Source organism: Paramisgurnus dabryanus, chromosome 23 (genome assembly GCF_030506205.2).
Source record: "Paramisgurnus dabryanus chromosome 23, PD_genome_1.1, whole genome shotgun sequence".
Classification (NCBI taxonomy): domain Eukaryota; kingdom Metazoa; phylum Chordata; class Actinopteri; order Cypriniformes; family Cobitidae; genus Paramisgurnus; species Paramisgurnus dabryanus.
Genome location: NC_133359.1, coordinates 8,615,456 through 8,632,584, shown reverse-complemented (window position 1 = coordinate 8,632,584; position 17,129 = coordinate 8,615,456). Strand labels below are relative to the sequence as shown.

The 17,129-nt window shown below is 39.6% G+C and overlaps 1 long non-coding RNA gene across 1 annotated transcript; it reads right to left on the bottom strand.

Annotated features, from left to right (window-relative positions):
• Positions 1–2,395: 2,395 nt before the first annotated feature.
• Positions 2,396–4,599, bottom strand: LOC135781857 (uncharacterized). The gene is made up of 3 exons (XR_010545279.2): positions 4,252–4,599; positions 3,311–3,415; positions 2,396–3,005 (listed from the first exon to the last, which is right to left on the bottom strand). It is a non-coding gene; the product is annotated as an uncharacterized lncRNA (long non-coding RNA).
• Between the last annotated feature and the right edge of the window lie 12,530 nt (positions 4,600–17,129).

Here is a 17,129-nt window from a genome sequence, read left to right as displayed (position 1 = left end):
AATTCATTATTACAGAAAATGTATTATTTCGCGAGAAATATTAACAGAAGAAAAGTTGTGACCACTATCCCCGGGCTCACCTGCAAACATGCCTGGCACGTCGTCCTTACAAAATGGAGAACAAACGAAACCACATTGAATTAAGACTCTTTCAGCATTTGTTTTTTAAAGGCGTTTTGTCACTAAGCAGGCGAGGCGGTGTTGTCATACATGCTGACATGTAATACAATACTTTTAAAGCCGAAACGCCTCTTCCCTTAGAGGAACATCTCGGGAAAAACGTTCGGGGATATCTAATGGCCGCACAGTGTAAAGAAACTGAAGCAATTATCAAATGTCGACCTTGCTGTCAATGCCCGAGAAAACAACATCTGACTCAATAGACGCACTCGTTACTGCGAATGGCATAGAAGAACATAGCTGTGAAATGTGTTCATCTAGCAGTCGGCATCTCCGCTGTACCTCTGCGGATCCGGGTTGTAGGCTATAAGCGCCCGACTCCAATGTTCGAGACCGGTGACACCTGCACAAGCCGATCGGAGAAAAACGAAGGTGTCACAGATTTAGGTATTTTGGGCGGCAATCCTGTGTGATGAAATAACTTTAACCGAAGTCGAAATTGCCTCAAATTTGGCGACGAGTTTATTGTCAATAGGAGACATGCGGAAAGCGGCAGAATGCGGATGGTTTCACAGGTGAAGCGGAGACGGTCTGCAAGCGCTGCTCCTGCATCCAAAGTAGCCTGCCCCTTCCGCGGTCACGGGTCTTCAAGGCAGCCGCCGCTAAAGACACAAATATTTAAAGTAATATCTGCACAAAATGCTTAAACTACAAGAAAACGCAATGAGGCGATTACGCCGAAATGACGCAGCATGACACGCCCATAATGCTATATAATAGCAACGGACGCACAGGTGCATTAATTGGCTCAGACGAAAGGAAAGACACTAAAACAATCCTATCAAATCATCCAGTTGTCGACACTGCCGCCAATCCCCGAGAAAACAGCATCTGACATCATGGGCGGGGTTTATGGCAAAATTACTGCACAGAACATAGTTGTGAATGTGCCGTTGGATCAGGTAGATCAGCTGCATCTGATGGATCTTTCCAGACTCTTTTCTTTGAATGGAAACATTACAACGGAAAACTTTGTTATAAATATAACGTCTGCTCCTCCTCGTAAAGGTGAGCATCACAGTGCTAAGTGTAACATTGTAGTTGAGTGTCGCTCGTGCACTCTAAGAAAATATGTGGGTTTGTGTGTGTGTGTGTTTTTTTTTTACTCATTTTTGTGTTTTGTTATGTAACACATTGTCATTGTGTGTCATTTTAACATATTATGTGGTTTTTTTGTGCTGATTTTGTGTTAAAATAAAACACAAGGTGATTTTTTTGTGTAACAAAAAAACTACTAAACACTTTCTTACATCCGCTGGCATTTAAAATGTGTATATTTTCTGTCACAAAGCGCCTGAGTCCAGTGTTCGAGACTGGTAACACCTGCACAAGCCGATCGGAGAAGAACGATGGTGTCACAGATTCAGGTCTTTTTGGACTCAGCAAAGTGACATAGCCGCTGAGGAAAATGAGGATACCATGGCTCGTTGGACTGCATTCCTTGCACTTTCCCAAATTTTTCTTACATCATTGTTTGCCGTTTTCTTGTTAATCACACTGACTGTTTTGTGATTTTCCTGACTATTGAGTTATCAGCATGAGACTGTCAAAAAGTCTTTAAAAAGTGCTTTCATAAAACCTTTCAAACCCGTAAATTTTTCTGAGTTTTATTTAAATGAAACAATGCATTCAAAACTGTATTTAATAGCAGCAAAATAATGACTTCACTTCTCTATGTGGGAAATGTCTGTACATATAGCAATAGACTTAGTGGTCTAATGCTATTCGCGAGTCCGGGATGTTAGAGCGCCTGACTCCAATATTCGAGACCAGTGACACCAGACACCTGCACAAGCCTTTCGGAGAAGAAACGAAGGTGTCACAGATTCAGGTCTCTTTTGGCGGCATCCTGTGTAATCAAATGTCTTTAACCACAATTCATAAACAAACTATCATAAAACTGAGAGTAGGCTAATAAAGACTTCACTGTAAAGCCACTTCAGACACCGAGAGCTCGAAGTGTTCGGAGCCGTGTGATATTGCCGGGCTGTTGTGGTTACATGGACCCGCTCTGACCGACCCACATTATTGATCACTAATCTAACGAAGTTTATTTAACTGAGTTCGGGAGGAGCATGGTCATGTGATCCGACCAATCAGCGGGTAGCGGTGAAGCCGTCCCTCACCTCTGTCCCGTGACAGTTTTTGCACCTTCCCTTCTCCAACATTTCGCTTCACTCTCATTCAGAGTCTTTATCAACTCAGCTGATATACTGCACTGTAAAAAATTTCACTGTTAAATTACAGTAATATACTGGCAGCTAGATTTGCCAGCATATAGTTGTAATTTTACAGATTACCTACTGTAATTTACAACAACAGTTTTTTACTGTACAAATATTACGAGACAGTACTGTAAAAAAAGGGAGCTGCACAGTATAATACTGTCAGATGTTTGGATGCATTATACTGTTATTTTAGGGTTCCTGCTGTTATTTATACTGTAGAATGTGATTTTTCTAGCATTGTTAAAATGTAATTTTAAAATAAACACTTAAAATTGCTTGCAAAAAAATTCTCAAACAAAGGATGATGATAAAACACTGTTTTTATTAAATATAACAAAATTCAGTGCATTCTTAAATGTCAGTTTCTGCCTCACTAATGAGACTGGGCTGAATAAAACATAATGCTGTGATGTCACATAAATATCACAACACTGCAGAATACAATGTGAAAGCCACTCAAAGTCCATGAAATTTTTGATGAGGGTGGCCACTCTGCACTCCATTGCTGCATTTTTCTGGACAAGCTTTCCTGTCTTCTTGGACACCTTCACCTGCCTGGCTTTTGTTCCCCTCTTAGGGTTCACACCAATTAAGCATCTACAAAGTACAATGAGAAAAGTAAAGATTAATTGCAATGAAGACAGATAAAACCAACTGCATTCACAGTATAAATATTCTGGTTGTTGCCATTCTGGCAGTAATGAGAGAGAAATACTTTATTCAAAAACATGTAGCATGACAACAAATTTGGCCAAAACCCAGTGTTATGTCTATATGCACATGCTAGCTTAAACTTCGACTTACTATTTAAAAGACCTAATGCAATTAAAGTCAATTTACAAAAAAAAGAGACACTAATTTAACGCAATGTGACATTCTTGAACAGCTAGTAGAGGATTTACCTTTGAACAAACTCCAGTGTCCTCGCAGCTTCATCTTGCCTTCACAGATGATGATGTTTTCACTGCTGATCATCCAACCTCCAAATGTTACTTCATCACCAGCAACTGATGCAGACAACAATTATAGTTAATGTCCCAAAAAACTATCAGATATTATACTGCTACAAATCCATTACTTAGAAAAGCTAATGATATTAATTTCAGAAAGAGATTTTTTAGACAGACTGAAAGACTTTTCTATAGGCCTACTGTTTTATTGTTCTATACTCCATACCTTAGTGTTACACTTACCAAGCAGTATCAGCTTTGGACTAGCCATTTTCAATATTTTACTATGTTCTTACCTCAACTTAGACAAATTAATACAGCCCTATCTTTTTTCAATGAGTGCACTTCAACTTTTACAGTGCCTCGTGAATGTAGCTTTTAGCCTAGCCCCAATCATTCCAATGGCTCCAAACAAAAGTTTTATTTTGTGCCAAACTTACTTGTGTAACTACTCATGTAACAGTCTTTAAATAGGGAAAACATGGAAGTGTTTGGTGGCTTCTAAATTCATCCCTGTTTGGAGCCATAGGAATGAATGGGGCTAAGCTAAATGCTAACACATTCACGAGGCACTGTACAAAGATTAAAAGTGCACACATTGAAAAAAGATACAAACAAATGGTGAAACAGAGCCCAATCCCTCATGTAGATTAAAAAAAAATATCAATAGATAATCGCACATCAGTCAGACATTTGATTAGATTGCAAATTAACATTAGCATCTTTATTTGTATTTAACTTATATAGCTTTGCCAATTCGTTTAACAATCTGCCCTAAATATGTCAAAATCAAATAAATCGTTTTTAGAAATATTTCAAAAATAAGCAAATATATATAACATTTTGTCAATTATTTCACTTAGAAACACAGACTCTGTTCAGTTTGTGCTTACCTTGATATACAGGCGAGGAGTAAAAAACAAGTGAATTCGTCGTCCGTCTCAGTGCTGGTAGGGTCACAATCGGAGTGAAAATGGATAGATAGTCCTTAATTCTGCTTCCTTCTCGTATAATAAAATGCAGAAAAACAGTGTAGTTAAATCAGTTTTACTCATGGTTGCAGATGAGCTCGTCACATGTCTGACATGCCTGACCAGACCAAAAAATACTGTATTATCCCGTAAGACTGAACAGGAGCTTGCTGTTATTATTTTGTTTGTCATATTAATGTTTATTTACAGTATTCAACTGTATTTATGAGAAACGGTAAATTACTGTCCAAAATTCCCCGTTTTTTTACAGCAATTTTTTACAGTGTGCTCTATCTGTATTAAAGCAGAATTGACCTATAATATATTATGATATAAAATAAAATGTTCGAATAAAAATAAAACAGATTTGAAAGACATTAAAGGTGCAGCTTGGACACACCTTATGGACACATAAATGCGCACTTTAAATAATAAAAGAGGCATCATTTTAGTTGTTAAAAATTCTGTTTTATAACTGGCACTACATAACTTTCTTCCAATAATTTTTTATCGAAAAATCCTTGTGACAGCTATCCTCGGGCGCACCTGCAGACATGCCTGCAGTGCCACGTCGTCCTTACATACAGAATGGAGAAAAATCGAAACCACATTGAACTCAGAATCCTTCTGCATTTCGGTTTTTGAGGCATATGTCAATAAGCAGGCGGAGTTGTCATACATGCTGTGTAATACAATACTTTAAAGCCGAAACGTTCCCTCCTGTCATTAGAGGAAAATCTCGGGAAAAACGTTCGGGGATATCTAATAGCCGCGCACAGAGGAAACTGAAGAAACTGATACAATCATCAATTGTCGACGTTGCCGTTAATGACCGAGAAAACAACTGACACGATGGGCCGACTCGTTACTGTGAATGGCATAAAGAACAACGCGGTGAAATATGTTTATCCAGCAGTCGGCAGCTCGGCTGTACCTGTGGATCCGCCCCGAAGTTTATCCGGAATTCCGGGCTGTTAGAGCGCCCGACTCCAATGTTCGAGACAGGTGACACCTGCACAAGCCGATCGGGGAAAAAACGAAGGTGTCACAAATGCAGGTCTTTTTGGGCGGAATCCTAATGAAATACCTTTAACCCGAAGTCGAAATTTTCCCCGAATTCGGCGAAACGTTAGGCTTATAAAATGGCCGTACAAGCGACATGGGCTCAGACGAAACTGAAGAAACTGAAACAATTACTAACAAACAATCCACTTGTTGAATTGCCTCAATCATTTCGAGAAACTTTTCTTTCTGAAAAACCTGACAGGATAATTGATTATGTGGACTGCCAAACCCGAAACTTCACTTGGCATTATGGCAACAAATGGTAATGTCAATGTGATTTTTAACAACGTTATACGGATTGATCTTCGGGATGTTGAATTGCCTGCCAATGAATCGGTGACTGACAGGGTCCTCCGACTCGTGCTTCGACTTTTTCAACAGATTCTGGGAAGAATTTTCCCGACACGATTCTGAGACAGATGGACCACGAACAGACTTTTGACAGATGACAGCGCGGGAGCACAATGATGATCTGATTCTGAACCCGATCTTTCTCCGGCTTATTATTTTGCGCCTATGTCATTTGTGTCACAGATTCAGTGGGACTCTTCAGCTGTTTTCTCCGAAGAGTGACTTTTTAGAGTAACAATTGTTACATAGACAATGAGAAATGCCATGGCGCATTTGACTGCATTCTCTGTAGTTTCACAAACTCTTCTTAGATAATTTTCTGGCGTATTATTATTAATCCCACTGTTTTGTGATTGACTTGTAACTGTTGACTTGAGTCATCATGAACAAAAAGTGCTTGAATAAAACCCTTTAAATGTCGTGAATTTTTTATGTTTTATTTAAATGAAACAATGCATTTTAAATTGTATTTTATGGCAGTAAAATAATTATTTCTCTATGTGGGAATAAATGTGAGTAACTGTGGACTGGTCCGTTTAGTAGACCTACAGTATGACATCCCTCCCCGACAGCAATAGAATCCGGGGCGGATCCGCTCGACGGAGGCCGCTCTGCTGTACCTGTGCGGATCCGCCTCGAAGTCTATACAGATTAGAGCGCACGACTACAACGGCTGCACTGTCCATATTGGCGGCATGGGCTCAGAAACTAAAACAATTCCTATCAAAACATCCAGTTGTCGAATTTGCCGCCAATCCCCGAGAAAACATTGCCTGACACAATGGACGCAGTTACTGTGAATGACAACATTACTGCACAGAACATATCTGTGAATGTGTCGTTGGATCATCGGCAGCAGACGTATTGCACGCTCTTTACTATAAATAGCAACATTACTGCGGAAAACTGTACGCTTGATCCTCATCAGAGAGGTGACCATCTCTGTTCCAATGCTTTATGACTCTGTGTGATGATTGCGTTTTCAACATGAATCTGTCAAAATGTATCTAATAAGAATACTGTAATAAAAGACTTACAATGTATTGAATTTCTGAAAAATTTATTTACATAAGAATGATGTGTATGCACCCTAAAAAGTAATGATTTTATGTTGTTCAATTAAACTGAGTGATGAAATATGTTCATCCAGCACAGGTGATGTCTGCAGCATGTGTAAGATATTCATAGTCTTTACCAACCCATGTAAACAAACACAAAAAAATCCCAAACTCGTTTTTGTGACAAAAACCTTTTTAAAGCCTGAGTAATTGTTTACTTTGTGCTACTTGCTCTCGCTTATAGCCTACAACACAAAGGTAAACACACGCTTTTAACATTTCTATGTACCCAATTTTACATAAATTATATGCACAACAGCTATAGCTCTATCTGTATTTATGCAGAATTTTTGTGTTAATATATAATGATAAAATAAACATTTCAGTCTAAGGACATGTAATCTTGAGTTGAATTTTCACGTTGTCAACATATTGTCAGTTCTACATATTTTTTTTCTCTGTAAATCGATTAAGGGTCATTTTGTTGACAACACTGAAAACATGCTGGCTAAAAATGTATACTTTTAATCACAACGGAGGCATAATTTAAGAATTTACCAATCTGGTTATAGCAATAACTGGCACTATACAGACAATAGTTAAAAGCTAAGAAAATGAAAAAAAAAAAAAAAAACATTCTGACAAGGTTAATGGTTTCATGTTAGTGATCTTAAACTTCTGCTCGGTATATGATTATCGAGGTCTTAGCATGAATCTTTCAAAAAACAAAAAAACAAAAAAACACAATAATAAAAGTTTTTATTGTATTGAATTAATAATAATTCATTATTACAGAAAATGTATTATTTCGCGAGAAATATTAACAGAAGAAAAGTTGTGACCACTATCCCCGGGCTCACCTGCAAACATGCCTGGCACGTCGTCCTTACAAAATGGAGAACAAACGAAACCACATTGAATTAAGACTCTTTCAGCATTTGTTTTTTAAAGGCGTTTTGTCACTAAGCAGGCGAGGCGGTGTTGTCATACATGCTGACATGTAATACAATACTTTTAAAGCCGAAACGCCTCTTCCCTTAGAGGAACATCTCGGGAAAAACGTTCGGGGATATCTAATGGCCGCACAGTGTAAAGAAACTGAAGCAATTATCAAATGTCGACCTTGCTGTCAATGCCCGAGAAAACAACATCTGACTCAATAGACGCACTCGTTACTGTGAATGGCATAGAAGAACATAGCTGTGAAATGTGTTCATCTAGCAGTCGGCATCTCCGCTGTACCTCTGCGGATCCGGGTTGTAGGCTATAAGCGCCCGACTCCAATGTTCGAGACCGGTGACACCTGCACAAGCCGATCGGAGAAAAACGAAGGTGTCACAGATTTAGGTATTTTGGGCGGCAATCCTGTGTGATGAAATAACTTTAACCGAAGTCGAAATTGCCTCAAATTTGGCGACGAGTTTATTGTCAATAGGAGACATGCGGAAAGCGGCAGAATGCGGATGGTTTCACAGGTGAAGCGGAGACGGTCTGCAAGCGCTGCTCCTGCATCCAAAGTAGCCTGCCCCTTCCGCGGTCACGGGTCTTCAAGGCAGCCGCCGCTAAAGACACAAATATTTAAAGTAATATCTGCACAAAATGCTTAAACAAGAAAACGCAATGAGGCGATTACGCCGAAATGACGCAGCATGACACGCCCATAATGCTATATAATAGCAACGGACGCACAGGTGCATTAATTGGCTCAGACGAAAGGAAAGACACTAAAACAATCCTATCAAATCATCCAGTTGTCGACACTGCCGCCAATCCCCGAGAAAACAGCATCTGACATCATGGGCGGGGTTTATGGCAAAATTACTGCACAGAACATAGTTGTGAATGTGCCGTTGGATCAGGTAGATCAGCTGCATCTGATGGATCTTTCCAGACTCTTTTCTTTGAATGGAAACATTACAACGGAAAACTTTGTTATAAATATAACGTCTGCTCCTCCTCGTAAAGGTGAGCATCACAGTGCTAAGTGTAACATTGTAGTTGAGTGTCGCTCGTGCACTCTAAGAAAATATGTGGGTTTGTGTGTGTGTGTTTTTTTTTTTTACTCATTTTTGTGTTTTGTTATGTAACACATTGTCATTGTGTGTCATTTTAACATATTATGTGGTTTTTTTGTGCTGATTTTGTGTTAAAATAAAACACAAGGTGATTTTTTTGTGTAACAAAAAAACTACTAAACACTTTCTTACATCCGCTGGCATTTAAAATGTGTATATTTTCTGTCACAAAGCGCCTGAGTCCAGTGTTCGAGACTGGTAACACCTGCACAAGCCGATCGGAGAAGAACGATGGTGTCACAGATTCAGGTCTTTTTGGACTCAGCAAAGTGACATAGCCGCTGAGGAAAATGAGGATACCATGGCTCGTTGGACTGCATTCCTTGCACTTTCCCAAATTTTTCTTACATCATTGTTTGCCGTTTTCTTGTTAATCACACTGACTGTTTTGTGATTTTCCTGACTATTGAGTTATCAGCATGAGACTGTCAAAAAGTCTTTAAAAAGTCCTTTCATAAAACCTTTCAAACCCGTAAATTTTTCTGAGTTTTATTTAAATGAAACAATGCATTCAAAACTGTATTTAATAGCAGCAAAATAATGACTTCACTTCTCTATGTGGGAAATGTCTGTACATATAGCAATAGACTTAGTGGTCTAATGCTATTCGCGATTCCGGGATGTTAGAGCGCCTGACTCCAATATTCGAGACCAGTGACACCAGACACCTGCACAAGCCTTTCGGAGAAGAAACGAAGGTGTCACAGATTCAGGTCTCTTTTGGCGGCATCCTGTGTAATCAAATGTCTTTAACCACAATTCATAAACAAACTATCATAAAACTGAGAGTAGGCTAATAAAGACTTCACTCTAAAGCCACTTCAGACACCGAGAGCTCGAAGTGTTCGGAGCCGTGTGATATTGCCGGGCTGTTGTGGTTACATGGACCCGCTCTGACCGACCCACATTATTGATCACTAATCTAACGAAGTTTATTTAACTGAGTTCGGGAGGAGCATGGTCATGTGATCCGACCAATCAGCGGGTAGCGGTGAAGCCGTCCCTCACCTCTGTCCCGTGACAGTTTTTGCACCTTCCCTTCTCCAACATTTCGCTTCACTCTCATTCAGAGTCTTTATCAACTCAGCTGATATACTGCTCTATCTGTATTAAAGCAGAATTGACCTATAATATATTATGATATAAAATAAAATGTTCGAATAAAAATAAAACAGATTTGAAAGACATTAAAGGTGCAGCTTGGACACACCTTATGGACACATAAATGCGCACTTTAAATAATAAAAGAGGCATCATTTTAGTTGTTAAAAATTCTGTTTTATAACTGGCACTACATAACTTTCTTCCAATAATTTTTTATCGAAAAATCCTTGTGACAGCTATCCTCGGGCGCACCTGCAGACATGCCTGCAGTGCCACGTCGTCCTTACATACAGAATGGAGAAAAATCGAAACCACATTGAACTCAGAATCCTTCTGCATTTCGGTTTTTGAGGCATATGTCAATAAGCAGGCGGAGTTGTCATACATGCTGTGTAATACAATACTTTAAAGCCGAAACGTTCCCTCCTGTCATTAGAGGAAAATCTCGGGAAAAACGTTCGGGGATATCTAATAGCCGCGCACAGAGGAAACTGAAGAAACTGATACAATCATCAATTGTCGACGTTGCCGTTAATGACCGAGAAAACAACTGACACGATGGGCCGACTCGTTACTGTGAATGGCATAAAGAACAACGCGGTGAAATATGTTTATCCAGCAGTCGGCAGCTCGGCTGTACCTGTGGATCCGCCCCGAAGTTTATCCGGAATTCCGGGCTGTTAGAGCGCCCGACTCCAATGTTCGAGACAGGTGACACCTGCACAAGCCGATCGGGGAAAAAACGAAGGTGTCACAAATGCAGGTCTTTTTGGGCGGAATCCTAATGAAATACCTTTAACCCGAAGTCGAAATTTTCCCCGAATTCGGCGAAACGTTAGGCTTATAAAATGGCCGTACAAGCGACATGGGCTCAGACGAAACTGAAGAAACTGAAACAATTACTAACAAACAATCCACTTGTTGAATTGCCTCAATCATTTCGAGAAACTTTTCTTTCTGAAAAACCTGACAGGATAATTGATTATGTGGACTGCCAAACCCGAAACTTCACTTGGCATTATGGCAACAAATGGTAATGTCAATGTGATTTTTAACAACGTTATACGGATTGATCTTCGGGATGTTGAATTGCCTGCCAATGAATCGGTGACTGACAGGGTCCTCCGACTCGTGCTTCGACTTTTTCAACAGATTCTGGGAAGAATTTTCCCGACACGATTCTGAGACAGATGGACCACGAACAGACTTTTGACAGATGACAGCGCGGGAGCACAATGATGATCTGATTCTGAACCCGATCTTTCTCCGGCTTATTATTTTGCGCCTATGTCATTTGTGTCACAGATTCAGTGGGACTCTTCAGCTGTTTTCTCCGAAGAGTGACTTTTTAGAGTAACAATTGTTACATAGACAATGAGAAATGCCATGGCGCATTTGACTGCATTCTCTGTAGTTTCACAAACTCTTCTTAGATAATTTTCTGGCGTATTATTATTAATCCCACTGTTTTGTGATTGACTTGTAACTGTTGACTTGAGTCATCATGAACAAAAAGTGCTTGAATAAAACCCTTTAAATGTCGTGAATTTTTTATGTTTTATTTAAATGAAACAATGCATTTTAAATTGTATTTTATGGCAGTAAAATAATTATTTCTCTATGTGGGAATAAATGTGAGTAACTGTGGACTGGTCCGTTTAGTAGACCTACAGTATGACATCCCTCCCCGACAGCAATAGAATCCGGGGCGGATCCGCTCGACGGAGGCCGCTCTGCTGTACATGTGCGGATCCGCCTCGAAGTCTATACAGATTAGAGCGCACGACTACAACGGCTGCACTGTCCATATTGGCGGCATGGGCTCAGAAACTAAAACAATTCCTATCAAAACATCCAGTTGTCGAATTTGCCGCCAATCCCCGAGAAAACATTGCCTGACACAATGGACGCAGTTACTGTGAATGACAACATTACTGCACAGAACATATCTGTGAATGTGTCGTTGGATCATCGGCAGCAGACGTATTGCACGCTCTTTACTATAAATAGCAACATTACTGCGGAAAACTGTACGCTTGATCCTCATCAGAGAGGTGACCATCTCTGTTCCAATGCTTTATGACTCTGTGTGATGATTGCGTTTTCAACATGAATCTGTCAAAATGTATCTAATAAGAATACTGTAATAAAAGACTTACAATGTATTGAATTTCTGAAAAATTTATTTACATAAGAATGATGTGTATGCACCCTAAAAAGTAATGATTTTATGTTGTTCAATTAAACTGAGTGATGAAATATGTTCATCCAGCACAGGTGATGTCTGCAGCATGTGTAAGATATTCATAGTCTTTACCAACCCATGTAAACAAACACAAAAAAATCCCAAACTCGTTTTTGTGACAAAAACCTTTTTAAAGCCTGAGTAATTGTTTACTTTGTGCTACTTGCTCTCGCTTATAGCCTACAACACAAAGGTAAACACACGCTTTTAACATTTCTATGTACCCAATTTTACATAAATTAAATGCACAACAGCTATAGCTCTATCTGTATTTATGCAGAATTTTTGTGTTAATATATAATGATAAAATAAACATTTCAGTCTAAGGACATGTAATCTTGAGTTGAATTTTCACGTTGTCAACATATTGTCAGTTCTACATATTTTTTTTTCTCTGTAAATCGATTTAGGGTCATTTTGTTGACAACACTGAAAACATCTGGCTAAAAATGTATACTTTTAATCACAACGGAGGCATAATTTAAGAATTTACCAATCTGGTTATAGCAATAACTGGCACTATACAGACAATAGTTAAAAGCTAAGAAAATGAAAAAAAAAAAAAAAAACATTCTGACAAGGTTAATGGTTTCATGTTAGTGATCTTAAACTTCTGCTCGGTATATGATTATCGAGGTCTTAGCATGAATCTTTCAAAAAAAAAAAAAAACACAATAATAAAAGTTTTTATTGTATTGAATTAATAATAATTCATTATTACAGAAAATGTATTATTTCGCGAGAAATATTAACAGAAGAAAAGTTGTGACCACTATCCCCGGGCTCACCTGCAAACATGCCTGGCACGTCGTCCTTACAAAATGGAGAACAAACGAAACCACATTGAATTAAGACTCTTTCAGCATTTGTTTTTTAAAGGCGTTTTGTCACTAAGCAGGCGAGGCGGTGTTGTCATACATGCTGACATGTAATACAATACTTTTAAAGCCGAAACGCCTCTTCCCTTAGAGGAACATCTCGGGAAAAACGTTCGAGGATATCTAATGGCCGCACAGTGTAAAGAAACTGAAGCAATTATCAAATGTCGACCTTGCTGTCAATGCCCGAGAAAACAACATCTGACTCAATAGACGCACTCGTTACTGTGAATGGCATAGAAGAACATAGCTGTGAAATGTGTTCATCTAGCAGTCGGCATCTCCGCTGTACCTCTGCGGATCCGGGTTGTAGGCTATAAGCGCCCGACTCCAATGTTCGAGACCGGTGACACCTGCACAAGCCGATCGGAGAAAAACGAAGGTGTCACTAGATTTAGGTATTTTGGGCGGCAATCCTGTGTGATGAAATAACTTTAACCGAAGTCGAAATTGCCTCAAATTTGGCGACGAGTTTATTGTCAATAGGAGACATGCGGAAAGCGGCAGAATGCGGATGGTTTCACAGGTGAAGCGGAGACGGTCTGCAAGCGCTGCTCCTGCATCCAAAGTAGCCTGCCCCTTCCGCGGTCACGGGTCTTCAAGGCAGCCGCCGCTAAAGACACAAATATTTAAAGTAATATCTGCACAAAATGCTTAAACTACAAGAGAACGCAATGAGGCGATTACGCCGAAATGACGCAGCATGACACGCCCATAATGCTATATAATAGCAACGGACGCACAGGTGCATTAATTGGCTCAGACGAAAGGAAAGACACTAAAACAATCCTATCAAATCATCCAGTTGTCGACACTGCCGCCAATCCCCGAGAAAACAGCATCTGACATCATGGGCGGGGTTTATGGCAAAATTACTGCACAGAACATAGTTGTGAATGTGCCGTTGGATCAGGTAGATCAGCTGCATCTGATGGATCTTTCCAGACTCTTTTCTTTGAATGGAAACATTACAACGGAAAACTTTGTTATAAATATAACGTCTGCTCCTCCTCGTAAAGGTGAGCATCACAGTGCTAAGTGTAACATTGTAGTTGAGTGTCGCTCGTGCACTCTAAGAAAATATGTGGGTTTTTGTGTGTGTGGTTTTTTTTTACTCATTTTTGTGTTTTGTTATGTAACACATTGTCATTGTGTGTCATTTTAACATATTATGTGGTTTTTTTGTGCTGATTTTGTGTTAAAATAAAACACAAGGTGATTTTTTTGTGTAACAAAAAAACTACTAAACACTTTCTTACATCCGCTGGCATTTAAAATGCGTATATTTTCTGTCACAAAGCGCCTGAGTCCAGTGTTCGAGACTGGTAACACCTGCACAAGCCGATCGGAGAAGAACGATGGTGTCACAGATTCAGGTCTTTTTGGACTCAGCAAAGTGACATAGCCGCTGAGGAAAATGAGGATACCATGGCTCGTTGGACTGCATTCCTTGCACTTTCCCAAATTTTTCTTACATCATTGTTTGCCGTTTTCTTGTTAATCACACTGACTGTTTTGTGATTTTCCTGACTATTGAGTTATCAGCATGAGACTGTCAAAAAGTCTTTAAAAAGTGCTTTCATAAAACCTTTCAAACCCGTAAATTTTTCTGAGTTTTATTTAAATGAAACAATGCATTCAAAACTGTATTTAATAGCAGCAAAATAATGACTTCACTTCTCTATGTGGGAAATGTCTGTACATATAGCAATAGACTTAGTGGTCTAATGCTATTCGCGATTCCGGGATGTTAGAGCGCCTGACTCCAATATTCGAGACCAGTGACACCAGACACCTGCACAAGCCTTTCGGAGAAGAAACGAAGGTGTCACAGATTCAGGTCTCTTTTGGCGGCATCCTGTGTAATCAAATGTCTTTAACCACAATTCATAAACAAACTATCATAAAACTGAGAGTAGGCTAATAAAGACTTCACTGTAAAGCCACTTCAGACACCGAGAGCTCGAAGTGTTCGGAGCCGTGTGATATTGCCGGGCTGTTGTGGTTACATGGACCCGCTCTGACCGACCCACATTATTGATCACTAATCTAACGAAGTTTATTTAACTGAGTTCGGGAGGAGCATGGTCATGTGATCCGACCAATCAGCGGGTAGCGGTGAAGCCGTCCCTCACCTCTGTCCCGTGACAGTTTTTGCAGCATCCCTCCTCCAACATTTCGCTTCACTCTCATTCAGAGTCTTTATCAACTCAGCTGATATACTGCTCTATCTGTATTAAAGCAGAATTGACCTATAATATATTATGATATAAAATAAAATGTTCGAATAAAAATAAAACAGATTTGAAACACATTAAAGGTGCAGCTTGGACACACCTTATGGACACATAAATGCGCACTTTAAATAATAAAAGAGGCATCATTTTAGTTGTTAAAAATTCTGTTTTATAACTGGCACTACATAACTTTCTTCCAATAATTTTTATCGAAAAATCCTTGTGACAGCTATCCTCGGGCGCACCTGCAGACATGCCTTCAGTGCCACGCCGTCCTTACATACAGAATGGAGAAAAATCGAAACCACATTGAACTCAGAATCCTTCTGCATTTCGGTTTTTGAGGCATATGTCAATAAGCAGGCGGAGTTGTCATACATGCTGTGTAATACAATACTTTAAAGCCGAAACGTTCCCTCCTGTCATTAGAGGAAAATCTCGGGAAAAACGTTCGGGGATATCTAATAGCCGCGCACAGAGGAAACTGAAGAAACTGATACAATCATCAATTGTCGACGTTGCCGTTAATGACCGAGAAAACAACTGACACGATGGGCCGACTCGTTACTGTGAATGGCATAAAGAACAACGCGGTGAAATATGTTTATCCAGCAGTCGGCAGCTCGGCTGTACCTGTGGATCCGCCCCGAAGTTTATCCGGAATTCCGGGCTGTTAGAGCGCCCGACTCCAATGTTCGAGACAGGTGACACCTGCACAAGCCGATCGGGGAAAAAACGAAGGTGTCACAAATGCAGGTCTTTTTGGGCGGAATCCTAATGAAATACCTTTAACCCGAAGTCGAAATTTTCCCCGAATTCGGCGAAACGTTAGGCTTATAAAATGGCCGTACAAGCGACATGGGCTCAGACGAAACTGAAGAAACTGAAACAATTACTAACAAACAATCCACTTGTTGAATTGCCTCAATCATTTCGAGAAACTTTTCTTTCTGAAAAACCTGACAGGATAATTGATTATGTGGACTGCCAAACCCGAAACTTCACTTGGCATTATGGCAACAAATGGTAATGTCAATGTGATTTTTAACAACGTTATACGGATTGATCTTCGGGATGTTGAATTGCCTGCCAATGAATCGGTGACTGACAGGGTCCTCCGACTCGTGCTTCGACTTTTTCAACAGATTCTGGGAAGAATTTTCCCGACACTATTCTGAGACAGATGGACCACGAACAGACTTTTGACAGATGACAGCTCATAATTTTGCGCCTATGTCATTCAACCTTGTGACTGAGCTGTTTTCTCCGAAGAGTGTCTTTTTGGAGTAACAATGTAGCCGATGAGAAATGCCATGGCGCATTTGACTGCATTCTCTGGAGTTTCCCAAACTCTTAAATAATTTTCTGCCATATTATTATTAAAATGTAATTGACTTCATTATGAACAAAAAGTGCTTTAAACTTTGAATGCCGTGAATGTTTTGTGTTTCATTTAAATGAAACGATGCATTTTATGGCAGCAAAATAATAATTTCTCTTTGTGGGAAAAAAATCGTGAGTAACTGCCATTCTCACCAAAAAGCGTACAAATGACACGCAGTGTGATTATCGTGCAATAGATACGCCAAATTCCGATTTTGCGTGCATATGATACGCCAGTCCTTTCCATTCACTTATAGGCGAATCGTTTCGTGACGTTTTATTTATTGTTTTCTCATTTGTTTTCTGTTTTTTTTTTTACCATTTTCGCTTGGGTTTAGGGTTAGAACAACTTTTTGTTATATAAAAATGATATCCTAACCTAAACCCCAACTCTAACCCCAACT